The sequence below is a fragment of the Chiloscyllium punctatum genome, chromosome 14 (assembly GCF_047496795.1).
Source record: "Chiloscyllium punctatum isolate Juve2018m chromosome 14, sChiPun1.3, whole genome shotgun sequence".
Taxonomy (NCBI): Eukaryota; Metazoa; Chordata; class Chondrichthyes; order Orectolobiformes; family Hemiscylliidae; genus Chiloscyllium; species Chiloscyllium punctatum.
Window position 1 is genome coordinate 21,762,433 of NC_092752.1, and position 24,138 is coordinate 21,786,570.

General features: G+C 42.4%; 1 protein-coding gene across 1 annotated transcript in view; it reads left to right on the plus strand.

Annotated features, from left to right (window-relative positions):
• The first annotated feature begins 5,796 nt into the window (after positions 1-5,796).
• Positions 5,797-24,138, plus strand: part of jade1 (jade family PHD finger 1) — a 136,051-nt gene continuing 117,709 nt past the window's right edge. The window contains exon 1 of the mRNA XM_072584067.1: positions 5,797-6,039. The gene's annotated coding sequence lies outside the window, so the exon portion shown is untranslated. The remainder of the gene's footprint in view (positions 6,040-24,138) is intronic.

Below are 24,138 nucleotides of genomic sequence, written 5' to 3' on the forward strand. Positions count from 1 at the left end.
GATCACATTGAATACAGGGAGAACTAGTCATTTGGATACAGAACTGGCTCGAAGGTAGAAGGCAGAGGGTGGTGTTGGAGGGTTGCTTTTCAGACTGAATGCATGTGACCAGTGGTGTGCAACAAGGATCGCCGCTGGGTCCACTACTTTTCATCATTTATATAAATGATTTTGATGTAAACATAGGAGATATAGTTAGTACATTTGCAGACGACACCAAAATTGGAGTTGCAATGGACAGCGCAGAAGGTTACCTCAGATTACAACTGGATCTTGATTAGATGGACCAAGGGGCTGAGGAGTGGCAGATGGAGTTTAATTTAGGTAAACGTAAGGTGCTGCATTTTGGAATAGCAAATCATAGCAGGACTTATACACTTAATGGTAAGGTCCTAGGGAGTGTTACTGGATTAGTGGTGCTGGAAGAGCACAGCAGCCCAGGCAGCACCCAACGAGCAGCGAAATCAACGCTTCGGGCAAAAGCCCTTCATCAGGAATAAAGGCAGTGAGCCTGAAGCATGGATCTCTCCATGCTTCAGGCTCACTGCCTTTATTCCTGATGAAGGGCTTTTGCCCGAAGCGTTGATTTCGCTGCTCGTTGGGTGCTGCCTGGGCTGCTGTGCTCTTCCAGCACCACTAATCCAGTATTTGATTTTCAGCATCTGCAGTCATTGTTTTTACCTAGGGAGTGTTGTTGAGCAAAGAACAAGGTTCATAGATCTTTAAAAGTAGAGTCACAGGTAGATAGGATAGTGAAGAAGGGGTTTGGTATGCTTTCCTTTATTGGTCAGAGTATTGAGTACAGGAGTTAGGTCATGTTGCGGCTGTACTGGACATTGGTTAGGCCACTGTTGGAATATTGAGTGCAATTCTGGTCTCCTTCCTACTGGAAGGATGTTGTGAAACTTGAAAGAGTTCAGAAAATATTTACAAAGATGTTGCTAGGGTTGGAGGGTTTGAGCTATAGGGGGAGGTTGAATAGGCTGGGGACTGTTTTCCCTGGAGCGCGAGAGGCTGAGGGGTGACCTTATAGATGTTTATATAATCATGAGGGACATGGATAGGATAAATAGATAAGGTCTTTTCCCTGGGGTGGGGAGTCCAGAACGAGAGGGCATGGGTTTAGGGTGAGCAGGGAAAGATTTAAAAGGGACTTAAGGGGCAACTTTTTCACACTGAGGGTGGTGCATATATGGAGTGAGCTGCTAGAGGGAGTGGTGGAGGCTGGTCCAATGCAGCATTTAAAAGACATCTGGATAGATATATGAATAGGAAGGGTTTAGAGGTATATGGGCCAATGGGACTAGATTATGTTAGGATATCTGGTTGGCGTGGGCGAGTTGGACCAAACGGTCTGTTTCTGTGCTGTACATCTCTCTGATCTAACTCAGTAGGGCTGGCCACAGCTGTGGGAAGAAAGCAAAATTAATGTTTTGAGTCCAGTGACTATTCACCAGGACTGATAGCAGCTAGGAAAAGGTGGTATTTATGCTGACGACGAGGTTGCGGGAAGAGGTGGGGAAGGAAGCGGTGAGCAGACAAGTGGAGATGGAGCTCAGAGAGAAAGACATGAAAACGATCCACAATTTTCAGTTGTCAGCCACTTCAACACATCACCATGGCCCCACACCAATATTTCTGCCACAGGCCTGCTGCAGTGTTTCAGCAATCCTCACTGCAAGTTTGAAGAACAGCGTCTTATTTCAATTTGGGGACCCTGCATCCTCTAGCGCTGAGGAGCAGCATGGTGGCTCAGTGGTTAGCACTGCTGCCTTTACAGCACCAGCATCCCAGGTTCAATTCCAGCCTTGGGTGACTATCTGTGTGAAGTTTGCATATTCTCCCTGTGTCTGCGTGGGTGTCCCCTGCAGGCCAGGTGAATTGGCCATGCTAAATTGCCCATAATGTTGTGTGTATTAAGCAGAGGGAAACGGGACTGGGTGGGTTACTCTTTGGAGGATCGGTTGTTTCACACTGTAGGGAATCTAATCATGGAACCTGTTCCATTCTTCCACTATTTTTACGCAATCGCAAACCCAGGTCTGACATGGATCTCTATGGTTCTGTGACATGATTTGTTTTCAGCACAGACTATGTATTCCTGATGAAGGGCTTTTGCCTGAAACATTGATTTTCCTGCTCCTCGGATGCTGTCTGAACTGCTGTGCTTTTCCAGCACCACTCTAATCCATAATCTGGTTTCCAGCATCTATAGTCATTGTTTTACCTCCTTCAGCACAGACTACCCATTCTCTGCTACCTTGAGCTCTCATTGTCATTTAATCTGCTTCATTTCTTTGTCCAGGCCTGGTGTCCATAATCCCCTTGTTTACTGACTCCTTTTATATCTCTCTTTCTCTCTCATTTGGCCCATTCTGCTCACCTCCACTGCGCCCCTCCTCCCATCCTTCCCCAATTTAATACCACTTTTTCCTAGGAACTACCGGTTCTGATGAAGAGTCACCAGACTCGAAACATTAACTCTGCTTTCTTCCCACAAATCGGCCAGACCTGCTGAGTTTCACCCTGCTGTTTCTGTTGCAGACCTTCAGCACCTGCAGTTCTTTATTTCATTTTATGCTGTTACGAGGCAGTAGCGTTTCTATTTCACCAACTTGATCTTCGAACTGTTCTCTCTGCATATGTTGACGGGATCGGGATTTCCACTTTTCCTCGTGTTGTTCCTCATTGAGAACACCGGCTCACTCTAAAGCCAGCAATTTCCCATTTAACCTGCTGCCAAATCTGAAGATCTCTCCCGATTTCAGCAAAACCAAACCTGCCTGTTTGAAATGAAATGCAAATATTCTCTTAAATATAAGCCGAATACTCCGGTTCAGCAAATCTAGAGTTTCGAAGAAGGGTCTTAGCGGAATCGAAACATTAACTCTGTCTTGCTCTCCGCAGATGCTAGCAAGAAGTGAGTTTCTACGTTTATGCCGAAGTTAAAAATCATGCAACAGCAGGTTACTGTCCAACAGGTTTATTTGGAAGTACAAACTTTTAGAGTGCTGCTTCTTCAGGTAGATATGATTTGGAGGAGCTGGTATTGGACTGGGGTGGATAAAGTTAAAAATCACACAAAACCAGGTTATAGTCCTATAACCTGGCGTTGTGTGATTTTTAACCTTCTTTATGTAGCTAGTGCAGCAGGATCATAGGTCACAGAATTTATAGCAAAAGGTCATAGTGTCATACAACTGATTCCATATATTGTACAAACCTAGATTGCTGTAAAGTCTTTCATCTTTTAGAATGGGTTGCAGGTTTTGACTCATTAATACGTAAGTCTCTTTCAAGTCACAGTCCCCAGATAACTTTAAGGTTTTATGAGAAAAGTGACAACTCAGCTCAGACAATGCATTAAAGGTGTGATATTAAAGTCTGTATGTATTCCAATTTTGAGTCAGACTGGTTATATTTCCCAAGTAGGAATTTTATAAAATTTCACATGGATTAATTGCCTACAGATTGTGTTTTTGAACAAAATAGAATGTATCTACAAACACAATTCTGCAAATGCAAATTCATGCCATAGACTTATATGTGTGTGTGCATGCAGGTGAGAGAGAGGGTGTGTATATGTGTGTTTGTGTGTGTGTGTGAGAGAGAGGGAGAGTATGTGCATGTGAGAGAGGGAGAGTGTGTGTGCACGCACATGTGCTTGATAGAGTGTGTGTGACTGTGAGTGTGATGCATTACATGCCTATGACAGGGTGTGTGCATGAGTTGTGGGGGGAGTGTGTGTGTATCCTGAGAGACTGTGTGTGAGAGAGGGTCTACACAAGTATGTAAGAGTGTGTATGTTTGTGTGTGCGTGTGAGAGAGAGAGTGCAAGGTTTGTAGCTCAGGTTGAGGTAAACACATAGATCTAGATATCATCTATCAATCCCTCAGAAAACGAACAGGAAATTACATCACCACAAACCCCAAGGACCCCATCCAGGACAAACATATAAATAGAAAGCACGAGACAACAGCTTCGCTTCACTTGGAGGTCGCCACTGATGATGTTACCTAGCCAGGTAATGAAACATCTGGATATCAAACCTACAGCTCATTGAGCAAATCTACACCCAAGACAGAGAGTGTATAAGTGTTATGGGGTCACTTGTGGTGTGACATGAAACCAAGATCCTGGTTGAGGCCATCCTCATGGGTACCGAGCTTGGCTATCAGCCTATGCTCGACCACTCTGCATTGTTGCGTATCCCGAAGTCTGCCTTGGAGGACGGTAACCCCAAGATCATGGACATTCAGGTCTTCCAGGTTGAGGCCATCCTGGATCTTGGGTTCATGTCACACTACGTGACCCCACAATGTTTAAACACACTCTCTCTCTCACACACACACACTCACATACACTCTTACATACTCACACACTCATGCAGACCCTCTCTCATACACACGCTTTCTCTCAGGCACACACACACTCCCCCCACATTGCATACCCTCTCACAGGCATATACCCCATCACACTCATGAACACACTATCAAACATGCACACATGCTCTCATATGCACACACACACATTCACACTGTCTCCTTCTCTCCCACACACACTCTCACTCTGTCTCCCTCACATGCATGCACACACACATATAAGTCTATGGGGTGAACTGCATTCGCAGAATTGTATTTGCAGATACATTCGATTTTGTTCAAAAAGCACACAATCTGTAAGCAGTGAATCCATGTGACATTTTATAAATTCCTACTTTGGAAACAGGACCAGTCTGACTCTATTCTGGATTAGTGATACTGGAAGAGCACAGCAGTTCAGGCAGCATCCAAGCAGCTTCGAAATCGATGTTTCGGGCAAAAGCCCTGTCTGACTTTAGATTGGAATACATAGACTCTAAGGTCACACCTTTAATGCACTGTCTGAGCTGAGATGTCACTTTTTAAAATAAAACCTTAAGTTATCTAGGGAATGTGACTTGAAAGAAGTTTTTGGATTTACATATTAATGAATCGAAACCTGCAATCCATTCCAGAAGATGAAAGACTTGATTGCAATCTAGGCTGTTCAATATGTCACATCAGTTGTACAACACCATGCTCTATTGTTATAAATTCTGTGTCTTATGATCCTGCTCCACTAGCTACCTGATGAAGGAGCAGCGCTCAAAAAGCTAGTGCTTCCAAGTAAACCTGTTGGACTATAACCTGGTGTTGTGATTTTTAACTGTATCCACCCCAGTCCAACACCGGCACCGCCACATTAAGTTTATGCCAACATTTCCTCTTCCCTCACCCGATGCAATACAATACCAGTATTTCCCTCCTTCTCAACAATGTCATGTCCTCCAACTTAACCTGGACAGCACTGCTGGTGACAGTGAAAAAAACCCACATTACCGTCATTGCTCTTCTTTCATACACAGCACATTTTCTGGCCACAAATTCGTACTTCACGATTTTTTCTAACATTTTGCTAGATTTGCACAGAATGTAATCCTAACTGACCATGCCTTTCAACATGCAGGAAAGCTAAGACACTGAACAATTAAACTCCTGATCTCACTTAGCGTTGGTGAAAAGCAATTAATGTTGAAAAATGCATTGTGAATGGCATTAATGCAAATTTCTTCGTTTGTACTTAGTATAAACAGAACTGTATCATTTTAAAATTACCCTCCTTCCTCAGTGTATTTTTGAAATTCGTTCGTTAAACAAGGCATCGAGCTTTAGAATTTTGTTTGGGAAAACGAAAGCAAGGTTGCAAAGGAGACTTACAGTAATGCTGTTGACAAGACATGAGACTGCTCCCTCGTCTGGCAGCAAGTGTGGACTAACAGAAAGAGAAGACAAAATCCTTCCTTCACCCAACCAACTCCACCATAAGGACCAACGTCAGTCAGTGCATATGTGAAAGAGGGAGCGAGAAAGAGAGATAGAGGGAGCCACAATCTGCTACTGCAGCTGCTTCAACTCCACATTCAAAAAAAAATCTTCATTTCCATCCAGTCTCACCTCAACAGACCAGCTTTAAAGCAAAAAAAACAAATACAAACACACACAAAAATATTACAGCAGGTACTGTCCTCTTTCAATACTTTTTAAGCGTTTTGGGCTCGTTATGGGGGGGGGGGTTGTAAATAATTGTGAAGGAAAGAAAAGCAGGACGATGGGGAGTACAGTACGGAGAAAAGAGGAAGCAAAGGAGGAGATCTGGCGATTTAAAAAAATCGTCAAGCTTTTGATGTCTTTTCCGTTGTTGGCCGAGTTTGGCCTGCAAAGGGTTTTTTTAGTTCAGCAATTTGATTCCGAAGGTCGCTGATGATGGAAATAATATAGTACGTCATTAATATGGCGCCAAAAGCTTGTGTGTGATATGAGTGAGAGCGCAATGGGGGGGTGGAGAACAGAGCGGGGAAACGGCATGGGGTGTGTTTGGTGGGGGGGAAGGAAGAGAGGTTTTTCCTCTTTGCAAAAGTTGAGGGGCGGCTGCAGTGTTGAATATGCATCAGGATTTCTATTTAAGCATTGCCAGCGGTGTTATTTTGTATCCTGCCTGTGGGCTTTAATAATTTGTAGCAGGTTTTCACTGGCAGTGCGCAGTGATGGCATATGGGGTGTTGTGCTGAGTTGTTCGGGGAGTCCCGGCTGGGTTCTCCCTCAATGTATCCATTAGTTGCTCTCTCTGTGTATCCATTAGTTGGGATACAGTGTATCCTTTTGCAGCCGCTGTTGCAGAGCGGCGTGGAACGTGACGCGGATAGAACGCTGGGTCCGGCTCGCGGATCCGGGCCAGCGGCTCGTGCTCACTCGCGCCGTGCAAACCTCAAGCGGAGCAAGCTTTTTCTTCCCCCCGGCTTTCTCCCTCCAGCGACAGGGGAACGATAGTTATTTTAGGCATCGCATTATTTAAATTGCCAAAGGACGTAGATTCCGAGCGGAAGCATAATCTCATCATTGGTCTAATATAGTGGGTGGGAAGAGTCTCAAACAAGTGTCCCGGCGTTTTTTCGGTTGTTAGGGGAGGTGAACTGAGGATAGGGAGGGAGAGGGATGAGGACTTGACCTTTTAACATACATTGCGCAGATTAGAGGCACGGGGAGGGCAGGGGGAGAAGGCGGACTGTAAGGTGCACCGGCTGTGCGACTTTAGCACACCGCCTCCAAGTCCTTGCTGTTTAAAAGGACTTTTTCTTTTGCCTCTCAAATGTCAGTTTTGTGTGTGAACGTGTGCACTCCGGCTTCAAGTTTCTCTCCCGCGCACACGCGGTTACTATTGTTTACATGAACCATAACCTCACTCCCCATCGTTTTTTTCCAAATCCTCTTAGCATAATTTTAGAACTGTTAAAATTATGAATGGGTTTTGTTTCTTTGAATTTCTGTCATTTTCTATGAGGGGGTAAAAGAATGTGCGTGGACTTCAGGAATGCTTTAGTGCAAGCACAGCTGCTGCCATTCGCTACAAAGTTAATTGAAAGAGAATGAGGCAAAGTCAGTTATGTTAGGATGCATCTTCTGACAGTTTTGGTCTTCTGTTAAAGAATATTTAAAGACTTTGCTGAGGTAAAGAAAACATTAACGTTATTTGAGAAACATAGAACAAGCTTCATCTTGCCATGAAGCTCCAAGAGTGAATAAAATCAGGTGATATTAGATAATGTGAAACTTGTGCACTTTGTCCCATAGTATGCATAGATTCTCTGTCTTTCCATGAAGAGTTGACATGAAGCTAAACTATTTTGGAGTGAGTTGAATGATACCTCAGAAGTCCAAGTTAAATGTTATCGTTCTTCTTCACTCTTCACTCTTACCCTCCTCAGTCAGCTTCTCCATTGGCTTGAGGGTAAGCTTGTAGTTTGGGTACATCCATAGGATGCTGTGAACTCTTTAAAGCACTCAGTGGCAATCTGTGGCCACTGGGACTTCATATGTTGCAAAGATCTCATTGAGCGATGTAATTATTGGACAGTGCGTGCTCTGCAGTACCTTGATTTCCATCTATTCGATCATTGTACCTGTATTCCAAGGGGTCCATCCCATGACGTTCCTATGGTAATATCAATGGTACTCCTGTCTCCCGCCAATAAATGTTACAAGTAATACAGCCTGATATAATCTCTTCCAATAATTTATGACTTGGCCACCAAAAGAATATGTTGCTATGGCTTGATGTTTTCTGATACTCCGATGTCCTCTTTACAGTTGGTGATATTCAGAGGACTCTCAATAAGTGACCTCTCGTTATAAGAAGTAAACATTCACCACACTGAATTCACGATACTGTCTGAGAATGCGTTAGCACAGTATTGTCTGACCTGAACATACTCTTTATTAGATTTCTGTCCATCTCTGATTTCATTTAGCTGCTGAATTATTGCTGGAAGAGCTGGAAGTTTCTTTGATGTAAAAGTTTCCACCACTTTAACGAAAATTACATCACCTTATTCAGGCCTGGCCATGAGAATATGTGACAAAGCATCTGCTGTTTTCCTAGAACATACCCTGAGTTTGCATCAAATCACATTATCTTCAATCTGAATCATTGTACTTATGATGGTGCTTTTGTCAACTCTTTGCAATGTTAAGGGTTTTTGGTTATCTCCATCTTGAATTAAAGACCAATAACATAATTTGCTGAACTTTCACAAGTTTGTGTAGCATCTAATCAGTCTTTCCTTATCACTGTTCAGGGTCTGTCATGGAACCGGATGTGTAATAAATTGACCTACACTTTCAATTAATCTTTATCTGAAAGAGTACACCTCCCAGTTCTGTAGAAAATTGATTTGCAGCAATTATGATGGGTAGTCTTGTGTCATATTGAGCTAAAATATTGGGTGATGTCAACATCTGAGTTTCTCCAAAGGACCTATGTGTGCTTCTTCCTAGCAGTTTGTATTATAGAGTCATAGAGATATACAGCACAGAAACAGACCTTTCAGTCCAATTCGTCCATGCCGACCAGATATCTGAACCTAATCTGGTCCCATTTGCCAGCACTTGGCCCATATTCCTCTAAACCCTTCCTATTCATATACCCGTCCAAATGCCTTTTAAATGCTGTAATTGTACCAGCCTCCACCACTTCCTCTGGCAGTTTATTCCATACACTCATCACCCGCTGTGTGAAAACGTTGCTCCTTAGGTCCCTTTTATATCTTTCCCCTCTCACCCTAAACCAATGTCCTCCAGTTAAGGACTCCCACACCCCAGGGAAAAGAACTTGTCTGTTTATCCTATCCATGCCCCTCATGATTTTACAAACCTCTATAATGTCACCACTCAGCCTCTAACGCCCTAGGGAAAATAGCGCCAGCCTATTCAGCCTCTCCTGATAGTTCAAACCTTCCAACCTTGGCAACATCCTTGAAAGTCCTTTCTGAATCCTTTCAAGTTTCACAACATCCTTCTGATAGGAAGGAGACCAGAATTGCATGCAATATTCCAAAAGTAACCTAACAAGTGTACTATGCAGCTGCAACATGACCTCCCAACTCTTGTATTCTAAGCTCTGACCAAAGCATACCATATAGGAAAGCATACCAATGCCTTCTTCACTATTGTATCTACCTGTGACTCTATTTTCAAAGAACTATGAACCTGTACTCCAAGGTCTCTTTGCTCAACAACATTCCCTAGGATCTTACCATTAAGTGTATAAGTCCTGCTATGATTTGCTTTTCCAAAATGCAGCACCTTACGTTTACCTAAATTTAACTCCATCTGGCACTCCTCCGCCTATTGGTCCATCTAATCAAGATCCCGTTGTAATCTGAGGTAACCTTCTGCGCTGTCCATTGCAACTCCAATTTTGGTGTCATCTGCAAATGTACTAACTATATCTCTTATGTTTACATCACAATCATTTATATAAATGATGAAAATTAGTGGACCTAGCACTGATCGTTGTGGCACTCCACTAGTCACAGGCCTCCAGTCTGAAAAGCAATCCTCCACCACCAATCTCTGGCTTCTATGTTTGAGCCAATTCTGTATCCAAATGGCTAGTTCTCCCTGTATTCCATGTGATCTGACATGACTAACCAGTCTACCATGGGGAACCTTGTCAAACGCTTTACTGAAGTCCATATAGTTCACTTTCACCGTTCTGCCCTCATCAATCCTCTTTGTTACTTCTTTAAAAAAATTCAATCAAGTTTGTGAGTCATGCTTTTCCATGCACAAAGCCATGCTGAGTATCCCCAATCAGACCGTGCCTTTCCAAATACATTTACATCCTGTTCCTTAGGATTCTCTCCAACAACCTGCCCACCACCAATGTCTGGCTCACTCGTCTATAGTTCCCTGGCTTTTCCTTATCAAATTCCTAAATAGTGGCACCACGTTAGCCAACCTCCAGTCTTCCAACAACTCACCTGTGACTATCGATGATACAAATATCTCAGCAAGGGGCCCAGCAATCACTTGCTTAGCTTCCCACAGAGTTCTCAGGTACACTTGATCAGGTCCTTGGGGATTTATCCACTTCTGTACGTTTCAAGACATCCAGCACCACCTCCTCTTTAATATGGACATTTTTCAAGATGTCATAATTTATTTCCCCATATTCTATATCTTCCATGTTCTTCTCCACAGTATATACTGATGCAAAATACTCATTTAATATCTCCCGTATCTCCTGCAGCTTCAAACAAAGGCTATCTTGCTGATCTTTGAGGGGCCCTATTCTCCCCCTTGTTGCCCTTTTCTCCTTAATGTATTGCTGCAATTTAATAGCTGACATTATAGCTCATTGATGACTTGGTTTATCAATCCCATAAATATCTGGAGTTCAGTCAAGTTATGAGGAGGTGGAATGTCCTTGATTGCTCTCATCTTCTTTGTCCACTCTGACACTGGATGCATCCACATTAGGTCAAAGGACCTTGATCGTCATTGAATTCCTGTAAACACTGACGCATAGTTCACACTCCACTCCAGTGTCATGTTCTGAGTAGACCCATGAATCAGGATATATAACTCCCTCCAGTCTTCAATAGACACTTGCTGCGGTCCCTGGAAGATTTCTAATGCTGATGTGATGTTGACGGCTCAATTGTTGAAACAAAATCTCCCAAACTATGCAGTGAAGAGTGTGAGCAACTTAGACTCTTCATCACGAGGTAATTACCAAAAAAAACTTGGTACCCATTTTCATGAAGATTTAATATTTTCATAATTATACTATGTCTTGACCACAAATGATTATATGAGCTTTGTGCTCACCTGCTTTGCATTAGATTTGAGCAGGTTCTGGTAGGTCTGTTGGGTTTTGCTACTGCAGCTGCCCTCGAGCACCAGCTTTTTGGTCCTTTTACAGGTGCGTGAACCCCTTGTTTCCTTCTTTACCTTTGGCAAGAGTCAATTTGGAACATTTCTGGGAAAAAATTAGACAAACCGGCTTTGTTTTAGAATACAGAGAAATGTATGTATGTTGTCTCCAGCTTTGAGTCAATGAACAACTGTGGCAATTCACCTCTGAAATCTTTTGACTCATTTTCTTGGCTTTCCAGTTCCTTTATTCTGCAGATGAGGTGTATGCTTAAGCTCTGTGCTTTCTCTCTTTATATTGAAAGGTTGAATTCTGTTGTTGTGTGACCTTGACTTCCATATCACCTGGCCCATTTTGTTTTGAAATCGCTGAAGAGAACTTTTCTCCAACTGTGGTTCACTTTCCGAAAAAAACCTACACTGCCATACACATGTCTAAGTTAAAGTATGTCTTGTTTCTTCTGTAGCTTCTGCTTGGTCTCTAAATCTTTCTAAGGAAAGGGGTCTCCATATCAGTGATATCCTCTATATCATGGATCTCAAGATCTTTTGAGGTCTTCTCTTTCTACTTATACTGTACCAGCCTCTTGCTGAGAGAGAGAGCTTCATGGAATCATGGATTCCCTGTAGTGCAGATAGAGCCCTTTCAGCCCATCGAGTCTGTACCAACCTTCTAAAAAGCAGCCCATTCTATTCCCCGTAACTCCCCCATTAACCAAGGCTAATCCACCTAGCTTTCACAATCCTGGACACTAAGCACCTCACACTATGGGCAATTTAGCATGGCCAATCCACCTAACCTGCATACCTTTGGCCTGGCTGTGAAACTCTGAAGTCATCTTTCTTGTAAAAATGATGTTAAAAATCACACAACACCAGGTTATAGTCCACCAGGTTTATTTGGAAGCACTAGCCTTTGGAGCGCTGCTCCTTCATCAGGTGGTTGTGGAGTTTAAGATCGTAAGAAACAGAATTTACAGCAAAGGTTTACAGTGTGACAGTTTACTTTTGCTGTATATTCTGTGTCTTACGATCTTATACTCCACATCCACCTGATGAAGGAGCAGCGCTCCGAAGGCTAGTGCTTCCAAATAAACCTGCTGAACTATAACCTGGTGTTGTGTGATTTTTAACTTTGTCCACCCCAGTCCAATACCATCATCTCCAAATCGTGTAAAAATGATGTTCATCCTCTTTGGCCAGTCACTACTCACCTGTGTTTTTACTCAGCGACAGTTAGTCGGGGTAATTTCTTCCTCCCTCTGTGGTTTTTGCATCTTCCTCTTTGCTTTTGTGCTTAACATCTCGTAAAAACAGCCAACTTGTTGAAGTGGAATTCTCCATGTTACCCTGATCATTTATCGATTTTTACAACTTGACCTCACCTTGTCTGCTTGATTGAATGACTTCTGTTAAATTTATATCATCTCTTAACTACAAGTGGTCAGACAATGTTTCATCAGAGAATCCAACAGCAAACACTTGGTGGTATGGTGGCTCAGTGGTTAGCGCTGCTGTCTTAGTGCTAGGGACCGGGGTTCGATTCCCACCTTGTGCCACTGTCTGTGTGGAGTCTGCATATTCTCCCTGTGTCTGTGTGGGTTTCCCCTGGTGCTCCGGTTTCCTCCCATAGTCCAAAGATGTGTAGACCAGATGAATTGGCCATGCTAAATTGCCCATAGTGTGAGGTGCATTAGTCAGAGGGAAATGTAGGGGAATTGGTCTGGGTGGGTTACTCTTCAGAGGGCTGCGTGTGGACTTGTTGGGCTGAAATAGCCTGTTTTCACACTGTAGGGTAGTGTGAAATCTGACCTGATACATTCTTTTAAGCTGTCACAATCTCTGTTTGCATGTCTGAACAGTAGTTTGTCAAATTACCGATATGTTCCTCTTTTCGCAGTGTATGATTATTAAACTTGGACTGCGAGGCAATGCTATGGTATCACATTATAGTTACTAAATTTTAAACCTTCTTATAGCATTTGAATCTCCACATGCTTGTTTGGTTAAGATACTGTCTTCACAGCTCCTGTTGCAAACAGTAGGACACTGACCTACTCACTGCTTGTCTTCATAGTCAGGTCAGATGCTGTGCAATATTTCTGAAACCTTTGCCAGTTTCATCACACTTATGCATGATTGGAACCGGCAAACTGCTTTACTTATCTTTGGTTATGAAAGAAATCCTACCATATTTGATCCTACACTTGCTGCTACCAGGTAATACTTTCAGTGTTATTGTGCTGCTAAAGGATACTTGGAGAATGCTGAGGTAAAGAGACGATTAAAATTAATTTCAGAAACATTTTACTGTGTCTTTGTCTTGCCATGAGGCGGCAGGAAAGGGTAAGATCATGTGATATTGCATCACTTGCTGACATTATGCTGTTTCTCATTTGTGTATCGCAGTTAAACATGATATTTACAGAACAAAGTGGGAGAGATGACAAGGAGGAGTGTCCACTGTGTTTTGAATGTTATGGGGATCGAGGGGGAGCATCAAGAATTAAGACTATTTTCAACACTGAGCAAAATGCCTAAGGTGTATTGGCAAAGGACTTCATATGAGCATATGAATTGTTGGCTGTTTAAAATGACCCCCTTCCCATTTTATTTCAAATCATCTTAATATAATTTGAGAACTGTAAAGTTATGAATGGGGTTCTTTTGTCTCAAGTTAGCAGCTTCTATCTTCATTTTTTTGAGAGGAGGAAGTAAAAGACTGTGTGCATTTCAGGAATACTTCAATGCAAACATGGCTGCTGCCATTCACAACATAGTAGACAAACAGGAGGCTGGAAGAACACAGCAAGCCAGGCAGCATCAGGAGGTGGAGAAGTTGATATTTTGGGTCTAACCCTTCTTCAGGACCAGAGGTGGAGGGAGCTCAGACAAGGTGGGGTGTGGGTGGGGAGAGCGGTGGAATTGTGAGGTAATGATAGGTTAATACAGGTGGTGGGTACAACCTAATTGGTTGATGGGAGGAATGAATCTGGTTGGTTGCTGGAAAGAAGGGTTGGAGGAATGAATCTGTTTGATTGCTGGAAGGGAAGGGAGGAGGCGGAACTGGAAAGGGAGTTAGGGGATGGGTGGGAAGGTTATTTGAAATTGGAGAACTTAATGTAGAGTGCACAATGCAACCAGTTTTAAAAATGAGGCAAATTTTGTCACATTGGAATCCACCTTTACAACTGGGGCCTAACTGTATTCGCAGTAATGTATTTGTATAGTTAAGTTTATTGACTTTGCTTATCTTTGGCAAACAACTGCATTTGGGAGGGAGGGCTCACTCCTGATCTCGACAAGGCTTTGGCAATCTCACTTAAGGTTTATTTTGGTTGAAAGGTTTATTGACTTGATGTTTTTGAGAAATCGAGTACACACGTTAGTCTATCAATGCATCTAGGCAAAGCTGATTTTATTACCTCTGGTAAACCAATTTTAATGTAATGCCCTTTGTGACTTTTTGATCGGGTTGGGGGTGCATGTGTGTAATCATTTCTGTTCCAAAGTATCATCTTGCTTCAGTGAGGCAGATGCTGATAGCAGATGTGAGTAGGAGCTAATGACATTTCAGTGTATTGAAATGTAGGCCTTATGAGGCTGTTGCTCAATAAAATAAAGTTTTGGCAAATACTGCTTTATCTGAATCAAATATATTCAGTGATGGTAGTGCAGAAAATTTCCTGCACAGGGCTTCTAATTCATCACTGACACTTCCAGTTTTTGGTTTGTTAAAGACTTGTTTGTGTCAGTACGTTTTCAGGGAGGAGAAAGTGAGGACTGCAGATGCTGGAGATCAGAGCTTAAAAATGTGTTGCTGGAAAAGCGCAGAGGTCAGGCAGCATCAAAGAATCAGGAAGGGCTGATGCCCGAAACGTCGATTCTCCTGTTCCTTTAGTGCTGCCTGACCTGCTGCGTTTTTCCAGCAACACATTTTTAAGCTCAGTAAGTTTTCAGTCAACTTTTACCAGTTTGTTTGGATTCTGTTGAATTCACGTTAGCTCTCTTGTGGATCAATGCCCATCCCTCCCCACTTCCCCTGCTCTGCCTATAGCTGTGAGTCTTTCATTTCATTCAGTGTTTATCCATTCTAAAATCATTGCTCATCATTGAACTGTCCACTTTTTATAAAGTCTTTATTTTAAAGGGAGAAAATGGGGAGCAAACATAAGGAACAAACTTTTAAAATTGCTTCGGATTTTGGTTCTGCCTTTTGTGGCAACCTATATAGTTGCCCTAGAGGGGCAAAGTAGATTGGGATTTATATTTTGTGGGGAGAGTTTTCTTGGAGTAGGTGTAATCAGTTGCATAAACATAATTTTAAAAGAAGCAGCTGTAATTTACACGGCAGAAATTCAGTGCTACATTAGAATTAGCTGAAAATTATTTTAATCCTTGGCTTCAAAAAAACACTAAAGGATAGAACCATTCAGAACTTGCTGAATACCACCTGCTAATGTCTTGCTATGTGGGCATCAGTGATGCATTTTTTTTGTAACGGTCTTGTGGTGCAGTGGTAGGGTCCAAAGTTCTGGTTTCGAGTCCAGGTCCAAAACCTGATGGCTACAGAAGGTGCATTCGTAATGTGGCCAAACAGGTTGTCTATCAGCCACTAAAATCCTTCCCATGTGCCTGATGGCAGGACAGTAGAACAGGTGAGTTTATTGATCTGTCACACTGCAGGAGGCAACAATTTCTTTACAAAGATATACTTTATACGTAAACTTGTTTAAAGAAAATTACACAACATTTCAATTGGACCATTAGAGCTTTTGCAAGAAAATTCAACTTGTCCCAGAAGGCAGTGGTAAACTATTGAGTACCTTTCTCAACATAATCAAGGACGAACTATAAATTCAGTGAACAACCATGATGCCAATGTCCTCTGCAGATATGGTATTTGCAGGGGGAGAGAGACAGAGAATTTGATTTGTTATTATCAGAGTAAGCATCAGTTTGGTTTCAAAATAATTTAGCATTCATTTAGCATCATAAATTAGAATGCAGCAGTACCATATCACAGCTTTAAAGGGGGTAAACTTGTATAGTGAGTGATGATGTTTAGAATGTACTTACTGAAGTTAGCAATTTGAAGCCAAGTTACAAATTGCAGCATGCTATCTGTTTATGTACATGTTGGGGATGTTATGGCTCTTAAGATTTTTCTTTGTCAAAACAATGCAATTCCTCTCTTGGTTCAGATTTCTTTGAATGAGTTCACTGCATTACTCTTTTGGTCTGTCTGTCATCTTTTTCTCTTCAAGCCAGCATCAGGCATGTACTTTCACTGTTAGGTACTTTTCCTAGCTTATCATTGACTCGAGTGTGCAATTACACTTGAATACAGTACTATAAAATGTTTCCATAACTGCTTTACAAATCTGCATTATTCACTTCAGCATTTCACCCAATGTTCTTTATTTGCCTCAACAGTTACCTGGTACTCTGCTATACTTTTTTTTTGCTTTAGAATTTAAATGAAATACCAAAATTAAAGCTTACACAATTTCTTATTCAAGGTTAGGATTTTAACATTAGATTACTTACAGTGTGGAAACAGGCCCTTCCGCCCAACAAGTCCACACCGCCCCGCTGAAGCACAACCCACCCATACCCCTACATCTACCCCTTACTTAATACTACGGGCAATTTAGCATGGCCAATTCACCTGATCTGCACATCTTTGGACTGTGGGAGGAAACCGGAGCACCCGGAGGAAACCCACGCAGACACGGGGAGAATGTGCAAACTCCACACAGTCAGTCGCCTGAGGCGGGAATTGAACCCGGGTCTCTGTTGTGCCACCGTGCTGCCCACATGGTGTTGTTCAGAAATTGCTTATGAGATTAAGCAAAGAACTGTTCTTTAAATAACTGGCTGAACAAAGTCTTGCCATCTAGGGTCTGAAAAATGATAATTAAGTTCCAATTAAAATTGCATGTTCAGTTTAAATTTTAGTTTTTTTATCTGACTTTTGTTTAGGTATTTTGTATGCCCTGCATTGATTAAAAGTCAACAAGCTACTGTGAATGTTATTGTTAACAGAAGTGATCCAAGCCCGAATATTATTTTTCCGTGAGATAAGAAGGAAACTGTCGTTTGTTTGATTTGTACCACTTCAGTCATTATCATGTCAGGTTCAAGGTCAGTTCAAACACCAGTTTGCCATTGGACATGAAAATCATGTAAAGAAATTAACCCCGCAGTACTGGATTTGCCACAGAGTTTCCAAAATAATTGCACCTTGTGTTGTAGAGATGAGATCTATGTTGATTAATTTGTTAACTGCAGTGTCTCTGGAGGTGGCCAATTCAGGACTGCCATCCCTCTGGCAATTAACACTCATTTGCTCTGAGGTGTCTTCATTCTGTGGAGGTTTGATCCTGTTGTTGCGCTGGAATCTGTTTGTTGAGTGGGCTCCATTCCCACAGCAGTCAAAAACTACCTGAATTCTGTCATTTGTGTATCATGAGGAACAGTTATATTGGAGCAGCTGTTGTCAGATGTGGCTTGAACACGTTCACCTGTATCTGTTTTACTGTTATTTAAATAGGAGAAAGTGAGGACTGCAGATGCTGGAGATCAGAGTCAAGAGTGTGTTGCTGGAAAAGCATAGCAGGTCAGGCAGCATCCGAGGAGTAGAAGAAGGGCTTGTGCCTGAAACATCGATTCTTCTGCTGCTCAGATGCTGTCTGACCTGCTGTGCTTTTCCAGCAACACACTCTTGACTCTGTTATTTAAATAGCTTGATATTTCATGCTTCTGTAAACTTTATCTTTACTGTACACTGATAGCTGCATGAGAATATGAAAAAGAACACCTTAGCTAAGTTTGAAATCTGAAGGAAATGGTATTGAATGGTTAGCCTCCAGTGATTGTAACTCTTTAAGTCACTAATGTTTTCTCTGAAGAGGCAGTGGCAGCCTGCCTCCCTATAAGATGCTTGTTAGTACCATGTCCTGCGTATTAGGAATCTTCACTCTGGTTGGCAGTTCCTGCCACATTGTCTGATGGAGAAGGTATAGGATTCACTGTTTTCTTTGAATGCTTTTTAGCAGCCGGCTCTTCCTTGCTTGTTCATCTCTTTCAATATCCTACAAACAATGAGCTTCTTGAGGTCATGGTTGTCAGTGACTGCCTCCCATTTCTAAGCATCAGGGTCTGCCAATTTCGTATCTCACGAGCAGGTCTCCTAGTAGCAGAGGTATGGACGCCCAGGAAGTTTTAGCCCAGTTGAGGCTTTGCCGTTCAGAAGGTCTTTGGCTGAAAGGCTGTCATTCATCCACTGAATAAAATTGAGACACGCACACGACATTGGGTTTGCTGTGAGTGATTGCTGATGAAAGTGATCTACTGCAAGACCACTGAGTTGGTGATCTTCTCCTGACAAGAGGTGCTAATGTGTGTCTGACATAGAGAAGGTAGAAATTGTTGAGCCCTTTCTCCTTCTAAGCATATGTTTTCCTAGACCTGCCTGGGAGGAGCATAGGAGGATGCAGGCTTGGTAGACTTGCAGTTTGATGCTGTCAGTCTGGTTTGCTGTTGTTCCAAATACACTCACTCAGCTTAGACATAACAGCTGCAACTTCTGCAATGTGTGTGTTGATTTTGGCATCAACTGACACATTACTGGTGATTGTGGAGCCTAGATATATGAAGCTATGAACAACTTCTTGTGACTCATTGAGAGTGCAGATAGATGGCAACAGGACAATGTGTTGGATTGTGAGATTTGTCTTCCTGATGGTCACACTAAACTCTTCGCAGGTGTGAGTGTGTCTGTCCCTTTGTTGCTGAAGGAGTTTCTTGTTATGGTGTGTCAGTGCAACACCATCAGTGGAGAGCAATTCTCTGGTGAAGACTTGGTGCACCTTTTATCTTGGATCTCAGGTGAGCAAGACTGAGCAGCTTATTGTCAGTTCTGGTACATAAGTTGACACCACTTGTAGATGACAGCAAGGCAAATGACAACTGCAAAGAAAAGAATACAGTTGGCTCTGATATAATGCGATAGTTCGGTCCTTGTGCGATCCCGCGTTATAAGAAAATTGTTCAGTATCAGCGCCATTTAAGCTAATAGGGTCAGAATCGTGTTATAACCAATATAGCTAAGGAAAGTTTGCCCTCTGCAAATAATGATCTAAATTCTTCAATCGTGTTAAAGCCAATTTGCGTCAAGAAACATGCATTATAGCAGAACCTTTTGTATGCCAAAGCATGTTGTTTGGGCCCACTTTCTAACTCGCAGGCTTCCAACATTGCACTCCAAAGTTGACCTTACCCATGAAGTCCTCATGAAAAGAGATCATGCTGGTACGTTGGTCAAACAGTCCATCTCTGTTCATGTGGTTAAGTGCCTTACTGAGGTCAATGAAGGCAGTCTGTAGTGGTCTGTTTTGTTCATGGAATTCATTTTGCACTCGTAGGATGGCGAAAATGATGTCAACTCTAGATCTTCTAGTTCTGAAACCAATTGGGATTTGGGCTGGAGGCGTTCATCCAGGATCTGCAGTCAGACTGTCACATGCAGATTTTTATTCCATGATGCTCACGCTTTGATAGTAGCTGGAATTGTTGTGGTCACCCCTGTTCTTTTAGGGTCATGATTTAGCACCATGCAAATCTTAAGGCACTGCCCTCCTCCTCCTCTGAAAGAGAGAGAGAAGTTTATGTAGACGCTGTTGAAATGCCACCCCACTGAGGGTGCAGTCTTTGAAGATTCTTCACTCATAGCGTGAATACCTGCCCGGATTAAAAAACCAACAGTTTTGTGACTTGGTTGAATAGTTACTGACCATAATCTCGCAAAGGGTGCAGAAGCCAACTGAAACATGACTCAAGACACCAACTACAATGCTACTGCCTGAAATGTAGGAAGCAAGAGTAGTAACATGCTGACAGGATCTATCTCAGTGAAACAACTATTGATACCAAACACAGTAATTACAAGAGAGCTTTGCGTGAGAAGATTTTGAATGCTCTTAAACCCACATCAAGTAATGCCCAATGCCCAAGAGACTGGTGTGCCAGTGACTACTGATTACAACTTTGCCAGAAAATCTAGATGTCATTCAACACATGCTAGGAAACATAAATAAAAGGAATCAGAAAGTAACAGGTACATCAGTGAGGAAAATGGCTTAATTGAAAGCAAAGCCAGGGGAGGTCGTCACTAACTTCACTTAGACAGTAGGGAAGATGAATGGAGCACTAATTTGAGTTATACTCTGGGGAGAAAGTGTAAGCATGGAAGGTCTAGACTGTATTGAGTTCCTGCCTGTCAGGAAAGAGCTGGCTGTTGAACCCACAATAGAGGAGCCGAGTGAAGCTATTCATTCACTTGCCGCAGGCAAAACTCTTGGTGCTAATGTGAAACAACTTGAACTTTCAAGAGACAATGTTTCTTAAATTCTATGAAAAGCTGTTTACTTGAGTTTAAATTGCTGAGGATGACACCATCCTGTGGAGGGGTTTTTCCAAGAGTTTCGGCAACATAGTGTTCTAAGTTTGCAATGTAAAAATAATGTAACTGATGAGAATGCACACCTGAAATTGTCTGTTCTTATGTATTGTGAGGTGAATTCCAGAATTTTATAAACATCAGTGCTACAAAATGTTCTGCGTTTACATCTGATAATGAATCAAATTTTCCTTGACTTTTTTTAGCTCAGCAATTAAGTGAAAACTTGAATCAGAGGAGATGATTCTAATTGGAAAAACACAATTGGTGTGAGAGTATTGGATGAGGTGAGGAGAGCTCTAATAGCTCATAAATGATCTAAGGTGATATCAATACAGCAGTTTGCCACAAGATTGGAAACGGATGGAGAAGTAGTCTTATTGCACTTAGTGATTCAGTTTACATATGCCTTAACGTGTTTTTCCAACACTCTTAGTTGTCATTTGGCTGTGACTTAGTCATGGCCTTGACTAAGTGGAATGCTGCTTTTTGTATTTTAGTAGAGAAACATGTTTTCTTCTCACTCCCTGGCTCCTCATCAACATCGGTGTAGAGTCCATGGGTACAGATTGCCACAATGATTGTTCGGGCGAAAGCTTTATCGAATCTTTTTCTGCTCTTGAAAGTGAGGGGCATCACTCTCGTGGCTCATTTTGCCATTACTCTGTGTCCACTCTCGCATGTACAGTTCCCGGCTCATGAGCCAGCAGTTGGTCAGTTTGTCCTAACGTTTGGAGGCCAGTTGTAGTATCCCTGTAAGGTGACTGTGTAGCTGAGTGTCGTCCTGTTTCTTCACCATGATTCCCCCCCCCTCCCCCCCGGCACCTCAGTCAAAGCAAAATGCTCAGAGAGACAGTACAGTTTTACCTCCTTCATCTTTATTCCGGGCCCTAGAGGGAGAGAGAACGATCACCCATGTGCACACGGACATGCGTTCCCAGTCTTCTCTGGAAGAGCAGTTTCTTAATGAACTATATAGTCATTTTACAGGGACAAGCATGCAGTTAAGACAGCATACATATTAATTGGGTTACTGTTACAATCAGCGAGTGACAATAGCAAAGAGTAAGCCATCTGCTGTTACACAATGAATGTTCTTAACCTTAACTGGCTTCACATAATGAATACTTTTCACCTTGTTAAACTGACCTTACATACTGAATGCTTCCAATATGTTAAAAAGCTCTACATAATGAATGCTTTTCCACCTTGTTAACCCATTACCCTTGCCTCCAGCACCCCAGTGTTAACTGCAAGTTCTTATCTGATCTGAGACATGCTCAGCTGAACCTCTTGTTTCACAAAATTCGGAACTTAACTCTTTCCCTGTCTGCTTATACCCTATACATATTCTCATGAGGAAATGTCACTTGGCAGAGATTGCTGAGTTCCCCTTGGAGTTTCGCTTTGCCGTGGCATGTGAACACTCACAATGTGATGAATGTGGAAAAGAAATGAAGCTGAGGACGTACAGTTACTGAACAAGGCTTTCCAGATTGGTAGTCTAATGCTGGCTTAAAATCCATATGTGCAAGCTCTCTGATAAATGTTTGATTTATTTTTGTTGCAAAGAGGAAGTTCAGATTTGTCTGATGGATATAATGATGTGTAACTTAGAGGTGCTGCAGGAGTTCTGGTTGCTTTTTCCTCTTCTAATTAGCTTTTCCTCCTTAATTGGTCATTGGAACCAAGGGGTGTCTTTAATCCTATGGTGAAGCTCCACATTCTCTGCATTTACAGTTGATCATTGAATGTTGAGGGTGGGGAGGGTGTGTGTGTTTATGTGTGTGGCATGCAAGAGACAGTGTACAGGTCAGGCACATCTTATTAGCTAGTGGAAATCTTTGAGCTGAGGAAATCCGAAATTGTACTAACATCAGAGATATTCTCAGGGGTTCTCAGTTGATTTGCAGACGTTTCATCCCCTGTCTAGGTGACATCTTCAGTGCTGTGGAGCCTGCTGTGAAGTGCTGCTGTACTGTCTCTTCTGGAATTTATTTGGTTCCGTTCCTCCTCCTCCTGGTTACCCGTTCTGGTTGTTCATTGTAGTGCCCAGTATATTGGGTCTAGGTGCTTGTTGATGGAGTCCGTGGTTTAGTGCCATGCTTTGAGGAATTATCTGGCTGTCCTCTGTTCAGCTAGTCCTATTGTCATTGTGGTGTCCCTGTTGAATTTATGGTCCATGTCATCTGTATGTATGGCTACTAAGGACAGCTAGTCATGGCATTTAGTGGCTAGTTGGTGTTCGTGGATGCGGATTGCTAGTTGTCTGCTTGATTGTCCTATATAGTGTTTTGTGCATGGAATCTTGTAAATTACATTTGTCCTGCACATGATGGTGCTGGGTCTTTTGTTCTGGTGGGTTGTTGTCTGAGCGTGGCTGTCAGTTTATGGGCTGTCATGAATCCCAGTGATGGAGGAGTCTGGTAGTCAGTTCTGAGATTTTTTTATACAAGGTAGAGTGGCTAGTGAGTTAGTTCGTGGCATGTCCCCATGTTGTTTGTCTGTTAGGTATCTGTGGATGAAGTTGCGGAGATATCTGTTCTTGGTGAAGACTCTGTAGAGGTGTTTTTCTTCTCTTTGTAAGGTCGGGAGTGCTGCAGTGTGTTGTTGCTCTTTTGAACAGGATCCTAATGCAGCTTCTCTTGCGTTTGTGTTCGGGTGGTTGCTGTTGTAGTGCAGGACCTGGTCGGGTTGTATGGCTTTCCTGTACACTTTTGTGATGCATTCACTGTTCTGTGTTCTTTCTACTATCACAGCCAGAAATGGGAGTTAATTGATTGATTGTTGGTTGATAATCCGGTGTGTGTTCTTGATTTCTGTTCTATTAATGATAACAAAAGTGTTCTGGGCAGCCAGAACAGAAAACAAGGACTGCATACTCAAACTACTAGACATCTGCTTGATGACACATTTCACATTCAACATTCAACACCCAAATATATGAACAGATCAATGGAACGCCTATGGGCTCACCCATCTGTGGACTTATACTAGAAGCAGGGGTACAAAGACTGGAACAAACAGCCCTCCCACAAATCCAATCAAAGCTCTGGATCAGATACATGGATGACACTTTTGTTATCATTAAGAGAACAGAAATCGAGAACACACACTGAATTATCAACACCATGCTCACAGGGATCAGGTTTATGAGAAAGGAGGAAACCAGCAATCAATTCCCATTCCTGCCTGTGATAGTAGAAAGAACACAGAAAGGTGAATGCACCACAAAAGTGTACAGGAAAGCCACATATCCTGACCAGGTCCTACACTACAAGAGCAATCATCTGAACACACACAAGGGAAGCTGCATTAGGACCCTGTTCGAAAGGTTCACTGCAGCACTCCCGACCTACGAAGGGAAGAACAACACGTCTACAGAGTCTTTGCCAAGAATGGATATTCCTGGAACTTCATCCGCAGATGCCTAATAGGCA